Raw genomic sequence first — 15,922 nt, 5'->3', positions numbered from 1 at the left:
CCTGAGGTGTTGTTCCACTGGAACGCCTAACACGTGACTGAGCTTTATTGCTCCACAGGATTCAGGACTGAACCTTACGTAAATACGCAATGAAAGCTTGATTGTGATACTTGGCTCTCCAATGCAGAGGTTGCAAGAAATGCCATCACTGTTTATCAGATCGCTTGTGTGAGCTCTAGAACATTTTTACTTTTAACACGACTTAACAGACCAACTTGCAGAAATCTAAAAAGATGTAATCCTATAAAGAACACCTAGTAAAAGTTGTTCAAGGAAGCTGTCAAATAAGTTCAGATACCAACACTTTAAGTGCTGTCAGATTTCATATATAATAATAGCGGGCATGTATTTTTAGTCTTTGAAGATTATTCATCATTTGAGAAATATTTGTAAAAAAAACACAAATGGACTTTCAGAAACACTTAAAACTATGAGAATAACATCCATAGGAAAATAACTCGTATAATTCATTCAATGATTGGCTTATCTCAACTACAGACACGACAATTTAACAAACTTTAATGATTTATGTGTCTGGAAAACGATTCATCCAGTATCTAATTTGGCTTATAGTGCTTAACTCTGCAGGAGCTGCACTCTTAACTGCTGTTTCAGAATTGCTCTGGTAACTGAGAACTATTCCCTTGGTTTTCATCTATGGTCATTACCCAAAAGTATGTGATTTAATTTTAACATTTGGAGATGTCCACAATATCTGCCCAGGTATCTAGTGGATTTGCAAATCTAAGCAACTATTTCCAATGTGCATTTCTTTTTATTTTTTCTATTTAGTGTTTATGTATTTACTGTGTTTTTTCCCCAAGAGAGGTTAACTCAAAAAAAGCAAAACTCTCTGATGGCAAACTTGACTAAAGTCAAAGGTCCCTAAAGGGAAGTATAACTTGCAGGTCAGCAACGGTTTGGTTACGCTGAATGAAAGGCACCCAAAGCCCTGTGTCCAGAGGTGACTCCCATGGGCACCAAGAGGAGCATCTAAATTGCACAGGAATTCTTGTGGGATATTGATGGGAGGAACCAAAGGTGGGGAAAGGAAGGGATATGGATGCTTTTGGGAGGAATAAATGTGGGAAAATGAAGGGATAAAGGGGTGTAAAGAGTTGGTTGCATGTGAACAGGCTTCCGACTGTTAGTTTTGTCTGGCTGTGCCTTGGTCCTGATCAGTGCAGCAAGAATCCAGCCTGCCAAGCTGGCAAGTAGCTGGAGTGGCTCTAGGGGTGAGCCAGAAGGAGTTGGCCTGTGGAAGGACCAAGGCAACGAGGGAGAGCAAGGATTCAGGACCAGCTACTGGAGGGATCTGCATTGGAAATAGATGTTCATAGATAACATTTTGTACTCACAGACCTGCACCCCGATCTGCCAGGGAGGGGAGCAGGATGAGGCTACCGGAGCTGGTCGTGGGAGTGCTGCGTGTTTCTGTTGATGTGTGTGGCCATCAGCATCTGTACTCGTTACACACGGGTTTGTGCATGTGCCTCCGGGAAATGCCTGCTCAGTCTCTCCTAGCTGGACCTGCGGGCACGGAGCTGCAGCAGCCTTGCTTCTGTCAGGCTGCCAGATTTAGCAACTCCCTAGCAGGCCATAATCAGTTATGAAAATAACTGTCTGTGAAGGCAGGGCTTTTTTTTTTTTCCTCTTTTTTTTTTTTTTTTTTTTTTTTTTTTTTTTTTTTTTTTTCCCCAAGTTTAGGCTTTTGAGAGGAAGGGAGCACTACCTGCACTTGACACCTGGAGAGATACCAAAGAAGCACGCGAAGAGAAGTGGCTTTGACTCTGGAATCCCACTGCTGCCTGCCTGCTCTGTTGTGGATGACAGCTCTGTGCACTTGCCATACTTTCCTAGGTAGAAAAAAAGCATGTGAGTCGGATTAGTAAAGCAATGTGGTAGTCAGGTGATAGAGCTATATGGGGTCTTCTACCTGGAAATAATTCAGAAGCTTCTGGGGGAGGGAGGGATAGCACTTTACCCCTGGGACAGGGTTAAATGCTATTAAAAGGTCATCACTCTGCTCTACTCAGGATTGGGTGAATGGTTTCTAAATTCTTCAAGTGCTTGTCCAGTCTGGTTTTAAAAATGACAACGCTCAAGTTCCACAGGTGATTTGTGCTCATACCTGGCTATTCCTACTGTTAGAAGGCTTTTCTTCTTACCAGTAGGAGTCACAAGGATTTATTCATACCACTACCACTAGGGTGTAAGAAGCAGGAGATTTTTAAACCCACAGAGAAAGAAATGTATTTTTACCTTTTCATCTTTGTATTTCTTCCTTCTGTATGAAGTATGGATGTTAAAGGGAATGCAGAGGCGATGACATCTTTGAAAATGCAATTATTCGACCTCAAACATGACATTGGCCATATTTTTCCGAGCAAAGCCCTCACCCTGGGCTGGCCAAGACTATCTGTTGGTATTAATTTATATTGGAATAAGTAATTCCTGTTTCTAAGAGAGAAAATCTGCAGTTACAAGAAGTGAAAAATAAAAACCTATTTTACACTGAGTTTCCTTAAACACTTTTTGTATTTTGTTATGTATTTAAGAGTTTCTGAAAACAAAACAAAACTCAGAAAATAACTGCATTGCAGAAAACCCTTTTTTTTTGATGTTTTTGAGGGAAGTAGAAACGTCTTCACTGAAATCATAAATTTACTGTGGAAATACACTATTTGACAGAAGACTCATCAAAACATTTTCCATTAAAATCGTTGACCTACTCCAAGTGAATCTTCTTCAGTCACAGAGCGAACAGATAACCCTCCGTATCAGCAGCCACCTCCCAGAATAATCGCGCCTTCTTTTATGTCTTCCCTCTAATGAGCCTCACTGGAGGCCCCTCTCATCTGTGCTTAGCAGTCAAGTATTTCAAGTGGGCTCTTTCTTTGCACTACTAATGGCATTCAGTCGTTTCTGTGCTGCTGATTGTCACAGAAACCAGAGGTTTAGGCTTAGCACATACATCTCCTCAAAATAGATACTTGGGGACCAAAAGATATGGCTGGAGCTATTGAGAGCTAAGCTAAAAATAATGACTTCCTTTCAAACAGAAATTAATTTGATGGCTCCGGTTCTGCAACGTGCTTAAGTGCTGTGCCAAGCAAAACCCAAGCATTTATTTTGCTTTAAGCAAACGATTGGTTTGCAGAGTGAGACTGGATTTTAATTTAAGCACATGCTTAAGTGCTTTGCTAAGCCACGGTCCTATTGCCTTTGTTGCTCACCAGTTTTTACAGTTAGTCTTGGCATCGCTGTTGAACTTTTTCAGATAATCAAGCATAAGTGGGAATACTGGGGTAGCTTTGCTCATGTTAGGGGAAACTGGCAAACGTTAAGCACTTTTAGGAAAAACATTTTCTTCTAAAAAAACATTTATAGCATAAACCAGTAGGCTTAATGGGCAGCAAGCATCTTTCCCAGTTATTTGGTACATTCTAAATGTGTGGCTCATCACATGGCAAAAAATATTTCCTCTCCACTGGTATGCAGTGGAAGGGGAATTAGACACAGGAAAGGCATTCAGCAGATAGCAAGCGTTTAATTGAAACAACCAAGGAGAAGCTTTCATCATGTAGCCATTCTGAATGACATTGAACGTGCGACTGATTGGCACAAGATGATTTATTTTTTTTTCACTTTGATCATAAAATTACTAGGAAAGGCTTAATGGAGTTATAAATATCTTGTTTCCATGAGAGTCCCGGGAAGATAATTATAGCACCAAAGTCTTTACAAAGATAGAGCATTTATAAAATGATATTATCTGAGGGCTCCGATGGATGAGGCAGGGAATTCTGCGTTCTATTCCCAGCTCTGCTATTGACTCAGTGCGCGATTTGGGCGAATCACTTCATCTCTCAGTGACTCAGTTTTTTCATCTGTAAACTGGGGTAATAATGATAATTACCCACTGCTGCAAACTCTGTGAATTAAAAATTGTAAGTATTACTCACACTCATCAGAGCCCGCTTATTGCTAGCGATGGCTGGCTGCAAGAATTGGGGTAAGCTATGCGCTAGTCTGAATGGGAACTGTCACAGTTGTGTGACTGAGAAACCACATTCTTTGTAGAGCTGCAGTCAAAACATTCAGAAGAAATACTTGAAATATCTTAGTTCACGCTTTTGAAGATGTTGATGTAACAGCTGTATCCCAGAATCTTCAGAAATATTTTGTGTTCCAAGCAAAGCTTGGAAACTCAAGGCTTTGGGCATGTTTCTTGCTAAGTAAAAATGCTGTGATAAAACCAACCACTTGGTAGGAGCAATCTAGAAGGATGTCTAGAGCTGCCTGTGAGAAAATAACTACATTTGTACTCCAAGTTCTATCAGGCTTTTCTACTTGTGTGCTGGCTTTGTTGCATGAGAAGATTGATACGTGTATATCATCCTTCCCAAGTATCAACAAATATTGAAAGAGCTTAATGTGCAAGTACAACGCAACTGTTACTGTTAAATCTTTGCAGCTTTGAAAAAGACAAGTGAGGAAGGAGGAGTTGTGGCAAATGAACAAGCAACTGGGCCTGAGTTTCAATGGGATATTACGCCTGAAAGGGATGACGTGGGTTTTGGACATGAAGACAAGAAGTCCTGTGCTGGAGAGGAGCTATAACATCTCCTGATAGACATTTCCCCTATTCCTGAGGAAAATGAAGTTCAGTAATGGATGGCCCTTTGGAGCTTGCTGTACCTTTCTGCAGCGGGTCGAAGTGAAATCCAGCAGATTTCCACCTGAAATGAGGTAAAAATGCAGATCAGAAAAGGGAGCTGTGTTATCCAAGGACTGAAATTACATTTCTATATTAATAGTTCTGAAAACAAAATTGTGCGTTTCTCTGAAACAAAAGCTTCTGATCTGCCATCTCTGCACTCCTGGGGTGGAGAGAGGCAGGAAAGGCAACCTGAGGGGTCTGCAAAACGTAAATCAGAACACTCTGAAGACCTGAATTCTCTATACAGGCAGTCCACTGCCATAAAGCATCTATTAAAGATTTAGGAAGGGAGAAAACATCTTTCCTGAGGGTATGATACCAGTCGGACAAGGCAGTGTTTAGCAAGCATCTGATCAGGTAATTACAGCTGGCCAAAGAAGCCTAAGGCTGCAGAGGATCTTGTTCTTTGCAGAGTGTGATTAGGGAGTGGCAAGATCTGGCATTCCATTTTTCTTGGGTCCTGTCGTGGATCTGACCCAAATAAGTGCCAAACGAGGCTCTGAGGAATACCCTCAGCACGGTATTTCCAGTCTCCTTTAGTTATGGGGTCTTGCACTGGTAAAGCGTGTTCCAGGCTGAAGATAGGACTTTGTTACTCTTTCTCATGCCAAAGATCTCCATCGTAAGTGGACATGACTCTCTTCCGCTAAATACAAAAGTTTCATAATGTTGGTCTTTGTTACTGCTGACACAGATCCAGAGGCAATTGCAAGGCATTGACCTTTTAATCCCATCCCAGTTCTGAAAACCATCATCGCTCAGAAGAGCATTAAGTGGCTCCTTCTGTTTACTTGATACCAAAAGAAAATGTTTTGCTATGAAATGTTTGCCGGCGTCATGGCACAGCCACCTGGGCGTCATTCCCAGGTTCAAACGAGTAGTTGAGCATTGCAAGACACAAAGCGTGGTGTGAGGGAGTCCTACACGTCAGGTAATTCATCACAGCTGAAGATGCTGCCTTTGGTGCTCTTCCTCTGTCCGAATCTTGGTATTGCCATTGACTATTTTAAGCTTGTTTACAGAACTGGAGTAATACACAGATATAAAAGGACGATGACAAGAGTGCTTTCAGGCATTTAAACTGAGGCTTGAAGTTCCCTTTTTTTTTCTGAAAAAATAAACCAAAGGATGTTTTACTGTCTGAAAGCCTGGCAACCGGTCTTCGCTGACCGTGAACTTAAATCAAGTAGCACTTCATTAAAAGCCAGTCTCATCAAAACATTCTGGTTGTTCCTTAAAATACCTGAAAGAAGACCCAAATCGCCAGGAGATGGTCATGTTCTGTCCTTCAGGCATTAATAAACAAATCCATCCCTGCTGTTTGGGCTAATCTTTTCTTAGAGACTTTGGCCTTTCCATCGGGTTCAGAGGTTTTGCAGGCATGCATTTCCTGGAGAAAAGGAGGCTCAGGGGTGACCATATTGCTCTCTACAGGTAACTTAAAGGAGGCTGTAGCGAGGTGGGGGTTGGCCTGTTCTCCCACGTGCCTGGTGACAGGACGAGGGGGAATGGGCTTAAGTTGAGCCAGGGGAGTTTTAGGTTAGATGTTAGGAAGAACTTCTTTACTGAAAGGGTTGTGAGGCATTGGAACAGGCTGCCCAGGGAAGTGGTGGAGTCACCATCCCTGGAAGTCTTTAAAAGACGTTTAGATGTAGAGCTTAGGGATATGGTTTAGTGGGGACTGCTAGCGTTAGGTCAGAGGTTGGACTCGATGATCTTGAGGTCTCTTCCAACCTAGAAATTCTGTGGTTCTGTGATTTCGCACAGGTCGGCACAGGGGTCTTTAGGAACGAGCAGGGTAACAAGTTCTCTACATACCCCTAAGCCTGGACAAATCCAAGTGAGAGAACATAGCAAGAGCTGCAATCACTAAAGCATCTGCCCTGAGCTACCACACCTGCCAGCACGGATCTGCCCATGACAAGATAATTTATCCCTCCACAGGGAGCCAGGACGGCACTGGCATCTTTGGGAGGTGGTGGAAGGTGGAAACTGGGCACAGTGGGCTGGGGCTGTCCCGTTGTCAGCACCACACTGGATGTACGGCACCCTCTCTAGCATGGGCTCCTTCTGCAAGCATATTTATGTGACAAATTCACAGCAGGTTTCATCCCAGAGCTGGCACTGGAGCAGCCCCAAGGTAGAAGCTAGCCCAGAGGCCCTGCTTATTCTCTCCCTTCCCTTTTAGCTTCCCCTCGTTGTTTCTTTCCTCCCCACAAGCTTCATTAGTGCTCTTTTTTCACCCCTTTTTCGCCCAGCTTACTCTTTCCTCCAAGATTTTCAAGAGTGCAACATTGAAAGGGGTAAGACTGGCAGACCATAGCGCCTGGAAGGACTGGCTGCCTCTCCTGCAGCTCTGTCACACGACACATGTTACATCAAGTGTCGAACCAAAACATGTCTTAGTAAAAGTGCTGAGAAAGGCAGTAAGTCTTTACTTCTCTTCACAGTTCAGGAACAAGAATATAGTCTCGGTTGTTACTTATCTACTTGGGCGGCTTATTTTCTGTTAACTGAATGCTGTGTGGTGTTATTTGCTCACTAATAACTCATCATTCACACTCCTCTGCTTCCAATGCTATAATTACGTCTTCCACAGTTGCCTAAAGGTGTCAGAATAACGAATGAAGCTTCAGAAAGAGAAGGAAACCACCCCCCTTTAAGACCATCAATCCCTCTTTCAGCGAATTAAATGTAAATAATTGTTTTATGATCTCACAATATAAAAACCAAAACCTCCTTAATCTGGCATTTTGAAGCTCATCTCTGTAATTAGGGATAAAGATGAATTAAAAACAAAGACACAAAGGATTTATCTATCAAACCTGTCTGGCAGTGCTTCACAACTAGGGTTCCTAAACATCCTAGGGTTCCTTCTCTACAATTAATAAACAATAATTACCACACTGTTCACTTTATAGGATTAAATTGTGTCTTGCAGTTGATTACACTGTGTGGCTTGGTAATTAGCACATGTACAAATAGGATTTGTAGTACCTTTGTTTTCTTCGTTGTTTACGTTCTGAAGCAGATTGAATAATATATTCAGAAGTTCGGTCTATATTTAGATACCTAAAGAAGCATCCTGATTTTTCAGAGCACCTACAAATGCCAGAATTGCACAGTGCCTCTGCAAATCAGGCCATTCATTTAGGTGTCTATATTTAGGTACGCGAGTTTGCAGCGTTTGGCTTGAGGTCACATAGCTATGGCTCATTGCTTTTTTTTATTTCCATTTGGGTCACAATGGGCAAGTCACTTCTAATAATTCTCATCACAGCCTATGAAGTAGCAGGAGAGGTGGGAAGAGTCACTTGTTATGTACCGTCACAGCACTTTGCACGTCCTAAGATATGTAAAGGTTCCTCCCCGGAGAATTTCAGTCTAAAAAAAGATAGAAAACAGTGCAGCAGAAAGGTGAGACGGTAGGTTTAGGGCCTGAGCTTATGTTCTGGTTAGACTGTGCTTATTTCCTGGGTTTTGTTCGTCTGGCATCTTTGTCATTCCCTCTGCAAGCTTATGGTCATCTTGACAAGCCAGATGTTTTGGCTTCCTGTACGTTGGGTAAATTCCAGAAATCAAATGCTTCTATTAACAAATGGCAGCAAAACGTGGTTTATTCGTGAGGAATTTGAGCTGACGTTATCACCCGTGCCGTGGAATTGTGACTGTACCTCCCAGATTGCTTTTGAGCCTGTGTGGTACCTCACACAGGCCTTGGCCTTAGCAAACCTGTTATAAAATAAGCAGCAAGGTCTTTTCGTGTAGGACCGCAGAGAGACGATCACTGGGGAAAGGGCATCAAGAGGAAACCACAGGCTTTTAAAGAAATAATGAAAGCGATCTCTTAACATCCTACCTCTGCAGCTCGTCACCTCCTTTCTCACCGTGAGATGCTCGGAGCTTGGGGAGCAGGTGTAGACATGATCAGCAATTCCCACAGCGCTGCCTCAATTTTGTATGGGGATGATGGCTGCGAAGAAACAGGTAGCCCACGGGTGAACACCTTGTGTGTTTCAACAAAATTAAAATGTCCTTCTCTGGCTGTAATATTTCAGGTTTGAGAGAAAGAATTGTGCTTGTACTTCTTGTACTCTAAGGATGGTTTTTGTTGCGGAACAAAAGCCTTTTGTTTTTTTTTCTGTCTTGAAACGGAGATTGTTTTAAAAGTCGCCGAAACTCATCTTTCCCCTTGATCTATCATTCATCCAGGCTAAAAAAACATCTCTTGGTTAAAAATATTCCTTAACCAGAAATTGGGACATAGCATTTTTGTTGTCTTCAAAACTGAGGGCTAGCTGCAAAATAATAAAGCTCTGTTTTGTGGGACTTTTTTTGTTAGATGTGGAATTTTTGCAATGTCAAATCACAAAGCCTTTTTTTTTCAGGCACTCTCAGAAGTGGATGGAAAATATGAAGATTCCTTCTTGCTGTTCTCATTGCCCTAGAGCACACCAGCCTCCTGTCTGACCTCTGTCTGCCCCTGAAGATGCTCCGAAACAACAGGGATTTACCAGAGAGAGGGTTTAGGAAGCAACAGACCCAGATACAGGGCCTGTCCCATGGCAGTGCTGGGAGTTCAGGAGTTCACAGAGCGGGGCCACAAGTTCTTCCCACTCACCTGGGCTCCAGGTATGAAATTTGGAGACAACCCGCATCCCTGAGCACAGCAGCAGTGTGGGCTTTTCGCCACCCACATGAGAATCATGCACAAGGGTATCACAGGCTGTGAAACTGTACAGCGAGTGAAGGATGCTCTCCCTTTCTGCAGGCACTTCTCGTGGTGGCAATGAATCATTCATCTTGCCCCCACAGCCGTGCAGACTGCTCTGCAGATACAAGGCAAGGATAGCTGGCCTTAGCTTTACGCATTTTTCTTTAACCATCTGCAACGCATTGTAGCTCAGCTGCTTTGCATTTGCTGCACATATTAGGAACGGAGCTGAAGAGGTGTCGAGGCAATGTTGTCTCGCTGCACTGAGTGTCTGGGTGATAAAACAGCAGATGCAGCTGAGCGGTGATAAGTGCAAAGCAATGCACACGTGAAAAAATAACCCCAACTATCCGTGTGTGGAGCCTGGTTTGAGCTATCGCTTTTTGCTGCAAGAGATCTAGGGGTCAAAGCAGACGGCTCTGAAATATTTGTGTGGGGCTAGGGAGTCGTCAGAAAGGCGAACCGAGGGCTAAGAATTAGGATCTCTCCCCTTAGATGGAGAGGGGACCCCCAAAGTCACAGGACCCTATTGCTCAGATGATGAGAGTTCTTCTGAGGCCCCCAGCCACATTGCTCTTGCCTATTCCAGCTAAATTCAAGTTGTTTTGGTAGGATCAGCATTTTAAAGAGAACTTTTGGGGGGTAAAATTTAGAAAAGAGAGAGAATGGCAATAAAGAATGGAATGGCTTTCATCTAGGAAATAGAGAAAAACACGTCAGCTTGGAAAAAGAGATAGCTGAAGGGAAATACAATTAAAACCTGCAAAACAATGATGGAGAGATGGTTAAAAAACACATTTCCTTTACTGCCTCTCATAACAAAAGAACATTTAGCAAAACAATCAGGAAGCAGGCTTGAAATTGTTTTTACATGGTGAAGAATTACCATGGCAAGGCACGTTGTGGAAAGCAAATCCACAAAAGAGGTAAGAAAAGAGACAAGACAAATTCTCAGAGGACAGGGCCACTGGTAGCTACTAAGTACTGGAGCTTGGAGGCAACCCGGAGTTCCAGAAGTCTCTAACTCACCAGTTGCTGGGAAATTATAAGGTAAATAGGAGAAGAATACACGGTCTATTTTTACACTGTTTCACTAAGCCATCCACTCTTGGCTGCAGAGACAAGATACAGAGCTAGATGGATCCAACTGTTTTTATATTCTAAAAAAGTAACAGAAACAATCAGGGATATGCTAATGCTGATACAGTCAACATTAATTTGACTTGCTTTATCCACTCTAATCTCTGGACTCAACCATTCATAAGAAATCATAATCCATTTCTGGCCAAAGAGTTTGGGATTATCCCAGTGAGCAGAAATGTAAAAGGACTGCTCGCTTCTTGAAAATGGAATGATTTTAAGACATTTCTTCCTAGTGTTGATGTTCCTGGTGGTCAGACGGGGCCAAAGACTGCTTACACTGCTTCAGTTGTGCTTTGAGCCACTGTGATTGCTCCAGTACATTTGGGAGGCCATTTTTGCTCACAGATTAAATTTGTAGATAAGAAGCAGGTGCAAACTGAAGATAACGGGTGGCTCAGGATTTGGAGGAGATGGTCCAAGCCTGCGCCGTGAGATATCAGTAACAAAACTCCCACTCAGTTCTGCGGGGGCAGGACTGCAGCGCTGCTGGCAAATGCTGCGAGTGGCAGCTGTTTCATCACCTCCTTTGGTATTCTTTCCATAATTTCATCTTCCTCCAGGTTTTGGCACTCCGCAACTGCTCAGGGTGGGGGAAGATGCCCACGGCATTTCGGAAGCACAGGGTGCCCACGGAGGCTGCATGCCCTGAATAGCGCCGGGGTCCAAGAGGGTGAGCAGTGAGACTCCAGGAAGGAAGCTCTCCCCCTCTTATTTTTGCAGTCCTGCTTTTCCAGTCTAAATAACACAGTATTTGGTGACCTTTCCTGATAGAAAAACTTAATGCTGGCAACAGGGCTATTAAAAACCCTGAATTATTGCCACTCTTGTTATTATTTAATCTGATGGACTTTTTATTGTAAAAAGTGGAATTCTGGGGTTTTCTCCCCACTCACCTTAGCAATAACATCTGCATGCACACAAAAGCATTTCCAGAGAACTGGCTTAGGTGTTCCTGTTTTTTTTTTTTTTTTTCTGAGTGTGGATTAGCTTGCTTTCATAACTGTAGAGATTCCTGTATTAATACAAGGAAAACAAACATGGGGGAAACTTCATCCCAATGAAAATATTCTGCCCAATATGAAAATACCAGGATAAAGAATAAAACTTGAGACTGGTTACTGGGAACAAGAGACAATTGAGAGGTATCAGGACAAGAAGATACAAGGAAAGTCCACAACATAAAATGTGGGACAGAAGAAGCACTGTGGGTGCTCTTCCTACTCAGAACGGTAAAACAAGACAAAGGAAACACATCTAAATGGAAACAAAGGAAGATATCTGATCAGGTTTATTCTTAGAAAAAAATAATGAGCATACCAATTGATTTAAAACCTGATACAGCTCATATCGTACCAGATCTGTTTCCACAGCTTGCTTTCTCTTATGTGTAGTGCCTAAAGCAATAAGGTCACGGCCATAATATTTTGGACACAAGAAAAAAAGAAATTATAAATTAATTCTATCAGTAGTAAAATAGTTACATGTTTTATATTAAAAAGTAAAAATAGAAGCAAAGAAGAAAGCATGGAAGGTCTCTAGAGCAGTTATGCATCAGGGTATAAGTTAGTCCTTAGCGAATGGGACCAGGAGGAAACCCTTCTGCTGTAGGTCCAGCCACGCACACGCCCTGTTCTCATGTGTTGCTCTTGGGTACCTGCAGAGATGAGGTGGAGTCATCCCAATATTGATCGCATTCTTTACAAGTTTCATCTGCTATTACTGGAAAGTGCTGCTATAAATGGCCTATATCTTTTTATATGCATTTAACGAATGGAGAATTATTCTTCCCGTGTATTTTATAGGATATTTATGAATTGTACAGAAGCCTTCTAGTTCTCCCTTACATTCTATAGATTTTCAAAGCCATCTTTACAGAAACCAATTTACGTTTCTGTATCACCCTATTGATTAAATCCCTTTGCATTATTACATTCCAAAGCAAAGAGACCACAGAAAATCAGCATTAGCCTCTGAAGCTTAGCAGTCTCCCACATACATCTGGAGCAGCGCAAATAGCCCTTCCTTTAATAAACCATGCCTTGGGGTCATCTGAATGCTTTCTCTTCGTTTTAAAATCACGACTGCCATCAGCTTTTTTTTTCCATTGTAACCCTGATGTTCCTCAAGACTCCTAAAAATGCAGCTTCTGGCCCCGTCTGTAACGGGGAGATCCACCTTATTCATCATTGCTCTGAAGATGAGAACTTCAAAGGTATCCATTTCCAGATCGAGCTTGCTACAAGGCCACTTTGCTTGGGAAGTGGAGGTTGCGAGCCCCATCCCCAGGGGCATTTAGGTCCCACAAAGTCACCATGGGGGGCATCAAGAGCTTTGTCACTGCCAAGGTGTGCTGGCACTACGTGGGCATCCGTCATGGGTGCTTTCCTCTCTGCATCCCACCCCACCTCACTCCACCCTATCCTACCTCTCCGCTCCCTTACCCCAAAACACCTCACCTCACTCCTTCCTGACCTACATCTCCTCCCATCCCACCCTGCCTCTTCCCTACCCCATCCCACCTCACCTCACCCATTTCACCTCACATCTCCACCCCATCGCATGTCACCAGGTCACATCTCACCCACCTCACGTCTCCTCACCTCACCACCATCCGACCCCACATCTCCTCACCCCCACCCCCCATCTCCCTACCCCATCCCACCTCACATCTCCTCACCCCACCCCATATCTCCTCTACCCTATCCCACCCCACATCTCCTCAGCCCCATCCCACCTCACCCCAACATCCCCCCACCCCACATCTCCTCATCCCATCCCACCCCACCCCACCCCACCCCACCCCACCCCACCCCATCCCATCCCATCCCATCCCATCCCATCCCATCCCACATCTCCTCACCCCATCCCTCCCCACATCTTCCTACGCCCCCCGCTCCCCGGGCTGTGGGGACGAGGATCTCCCCCTTGCCCCTCGTCCCCACACGAGGTGCCCCCATCCCCATATATCCCCCCCCCCCCCGCTCCCCATCGCCAGGCGGCGGAGGGCGGGCGGCGTCCCCAGAGAGAGGGGAGGGGGGGGACACACACAAAGGAGGCGGGGCTAAGCGCCCTCCTCCCATCCTTATTGGCCATCCCTCCCGCCTGTTTAGAGGAAGGGCGTTGCCGATTGGCTGTCGGCGTCCGCTGGCCGCCCGCCTTCTCCTCCACCTTCGCCTCAGCGGCGCGGGGCGGCTGCGGGCAGCAGCGGCAGCAGGAGGAGAAGAAGAGGAGGAGGAGGAGGAGAAGGGAGGAAGGGCGGCGGCCGAGGCCGAGGCCGAGCCAGCCTCAGCAGCAGGTAAGGACAGGACAGGGCAGGGCATGGCCGCTGCTGAGCCCTGAGGGGTTATGCAAGCGCCCTGCCCTCAGGGGGGGCTCGCAGGGGACCCCCAATCTCCACAGGGGTCCTACCCCCGAAATGGCGGCGGGGCTCGGGGCTGGGGGGGGGGTCGCCTGGAAGCGCCCCCGACCCCCTCCTGTGGGCTGCTGGGCACGGGGGAGCGGCCCCTCGGGGGTCTCCTTGCCTCAGGGCTCTGCTGCCGACCTTAAAAAAGGGGTTGCGGTGTGTGGGGTTGGGATCCTCAGGGGATGGGGCGAGGGGAGGCGGTGCAGGAGGAGCCCCGCGTCGTGTCCCCCCCCTGGGAGCCGCTGAGGGGGGTTTGGGGGTGAGATTTGGGGTGTGTGCGCTGCTTGGTCACCCTCTGGGGGGTGAAAACTTTGGCATGGAAAGGCAGAGCTGCTGCTGGGACCCTGCTTTGCCGGGATCCTTTATTCCGTGTCACGGGCAGGTGGAGGTGTGGGCTGTGGGGAGCTAAAACCATCACAGAACATGCTGGCACCTCACGTAAAATCATCGCAAAACCTGCTGGCACCTCACATAAAACCATCACAGAACCTGCAGGTTGTCAGTTTTGGGAGCCGGTGACTCTTGTTCGCAGGAGCTGTGCAGAGGAGTCCTGTTCATCAGCTTCTAGGAGGGAGTTTGGGGCTGTGTGAGCTGGTTTCTGCCCTCTTCCAAACCTCACAGCCCGTAGGCACGCTCGGGGGCTTTGCTCATCAGTTGTTTGGACTGAAGATCTCTGTCACTGCACTGTGACCTTAACTTTTAGTTACGTGTCACTCACCTGCACCAGCAGAAATCCATTTCAAGGCACTGAGATTGTATCCCGAGCTGTACCAAAGCATTTTTTTGATATTTAGAATGATTTTACAGCCTGACTGGTTTTCCTCTGGCTGTTCTGGAGAGCACTGCCTGTCAGAATTGCACGTTTCCCCGTGCTGGTTGCTTACGAGCTGAAGCGAGCGGCGGCTCCCATCCCGTGGGCAGCGCCCTGTGGAAGCAATCGCCCAGCCTTCATCACGCCGTGGCTGTCCTCACGGGGTCTGCCCTCTCCTATCGACTCTCTCCTGAGAGTTGAACACGGTGAACAGCTCCGGTCTCGTGCAGTTCTGGTACGTGTGGTTTCTTCCTTTTTCCTCGCAGCAGGGCAGGCTGGTTTGGGTAAGGAGTGTGGCATGTCGGTGGGGTTTGTGGTAGGAGCTGGAGAGCTGTCGAAGTGACCTCTGCGTGAGGTGCCAGGTCTGGCTGAAGGCCAGTGAGGCTGTAATGCCGTGTGCCCTTTTCAAAGCTGGCTCACTTTTAATAGAGTAGCTCGAGGGGCGAGTAAAGGTGATCGGAAAGCTTGTTCTTTGGTGTTTGCGTGGATTTTGCCCTTTGAATACATTAACAGTGCCGTGGAAACTCTTGTGTCTGATTAATCCTAGCCAAAGTCCCTGACCTTAAATCACAAAATCTCTTCTGATGTTGGCGCCCCAGGTGTCACCTTCCCATTTTGGTACGGGGCTGGGGTCTTGACTTAGTAGGGCTCTTGTTCCCCCACGGCAGGGGATATGGGTTGCTTGGCAAGCCGGCACCCACTGAGCTCCTTTACTACATGTATGCAGATGCCCTGGCGTGGGAGGCACACCGGAGCCTTTTGAGCCACATGCAGGTCTTGAACAGCTTGAGCTGGCCAGCCCTGCTTTAGATGAATAAAAGTGAATCGCCCCTTTGGATGCTAAAAGCCTCCAAAAATAGTTACAAAGGCTCAGCTAAATTTAATACGGCTCTAATGTCAATGGAAAGGATTAGAACATTTGGGATTTGTAACAGTTAGCATAAAAAAAAAAAAAAAATCCTCTTCCTCATAACTCTGCCCCTTCTGTAACAGCAGTAGTGGAGATGGGCACTATTTTTGTGTGGTGCCAGCCAAAAGGGAGCTAAAATGTGCCAGTAATTTGTGATGCTGTGAGGGGAGCAATCAGAGCCCAGGTGGGGGATGCAGGGGAGAAGCTTCAGGGAAGGG

The 15,922-nt window shown here is 45.7% G+C and overlaps 1 protein-coding gene and 1 long non-coding RNA gene across 2 annotated transcripts in view; one reads left to right on the top strand and one right to left on the bottom strand.

Moving 5' to 3' along the window:
• Positions 1-4,479: 4,479 nt before the first annotated feature.
• LOC311434313 lies at positions 4,480-12,618 on the bottom strand. Its single transcript, XR_014691381.1, has 3 exons — positions 9,345-12,618; positions 8,583-8,696; positions 4,480-4,742 (listed from the first exon to the last, which is right to left on the bottom strand). It is a non-coding gene; the product is annotated as an uncharacterized lncRNA (long non-coding RNA).
• A 1,130-nt stretch (positions 12,619-13,748) lies between these two features.
• RCAN2 (regulator of calcineurin 2) overlaps positions 13,749-15,922 on the top strand; it is a 78,751-nt gene continuing 76,577 nt past the window's right edge. Inside the window, exon 1 of the mRNA XM_084514415.1 lies at positions 13,749-13,875. The gene's annotated coding sequence lies outside the window, so the exon portion shown is untranslated. The remainder of the gene's footprint in view (positions 13,876-15,922) is intronic.

The sequence above is a fragment of the Aythya ferina genome, assembly GCF_964211825.1.
Source record: "Aythya ferina genome assembly, chromosome: 3".
Classification (NCBI taxonomy): domain Eukaryota; kingdom Metazoa; phylum Chordata; class Aves; order Anseriformes; family Anatidae; genus Aythya; species Aythya ferina.
Note: the sequence above shows the minus strand (reverse complement) of the source record. Positions and strands in the feature narration are given on the sequence as shown.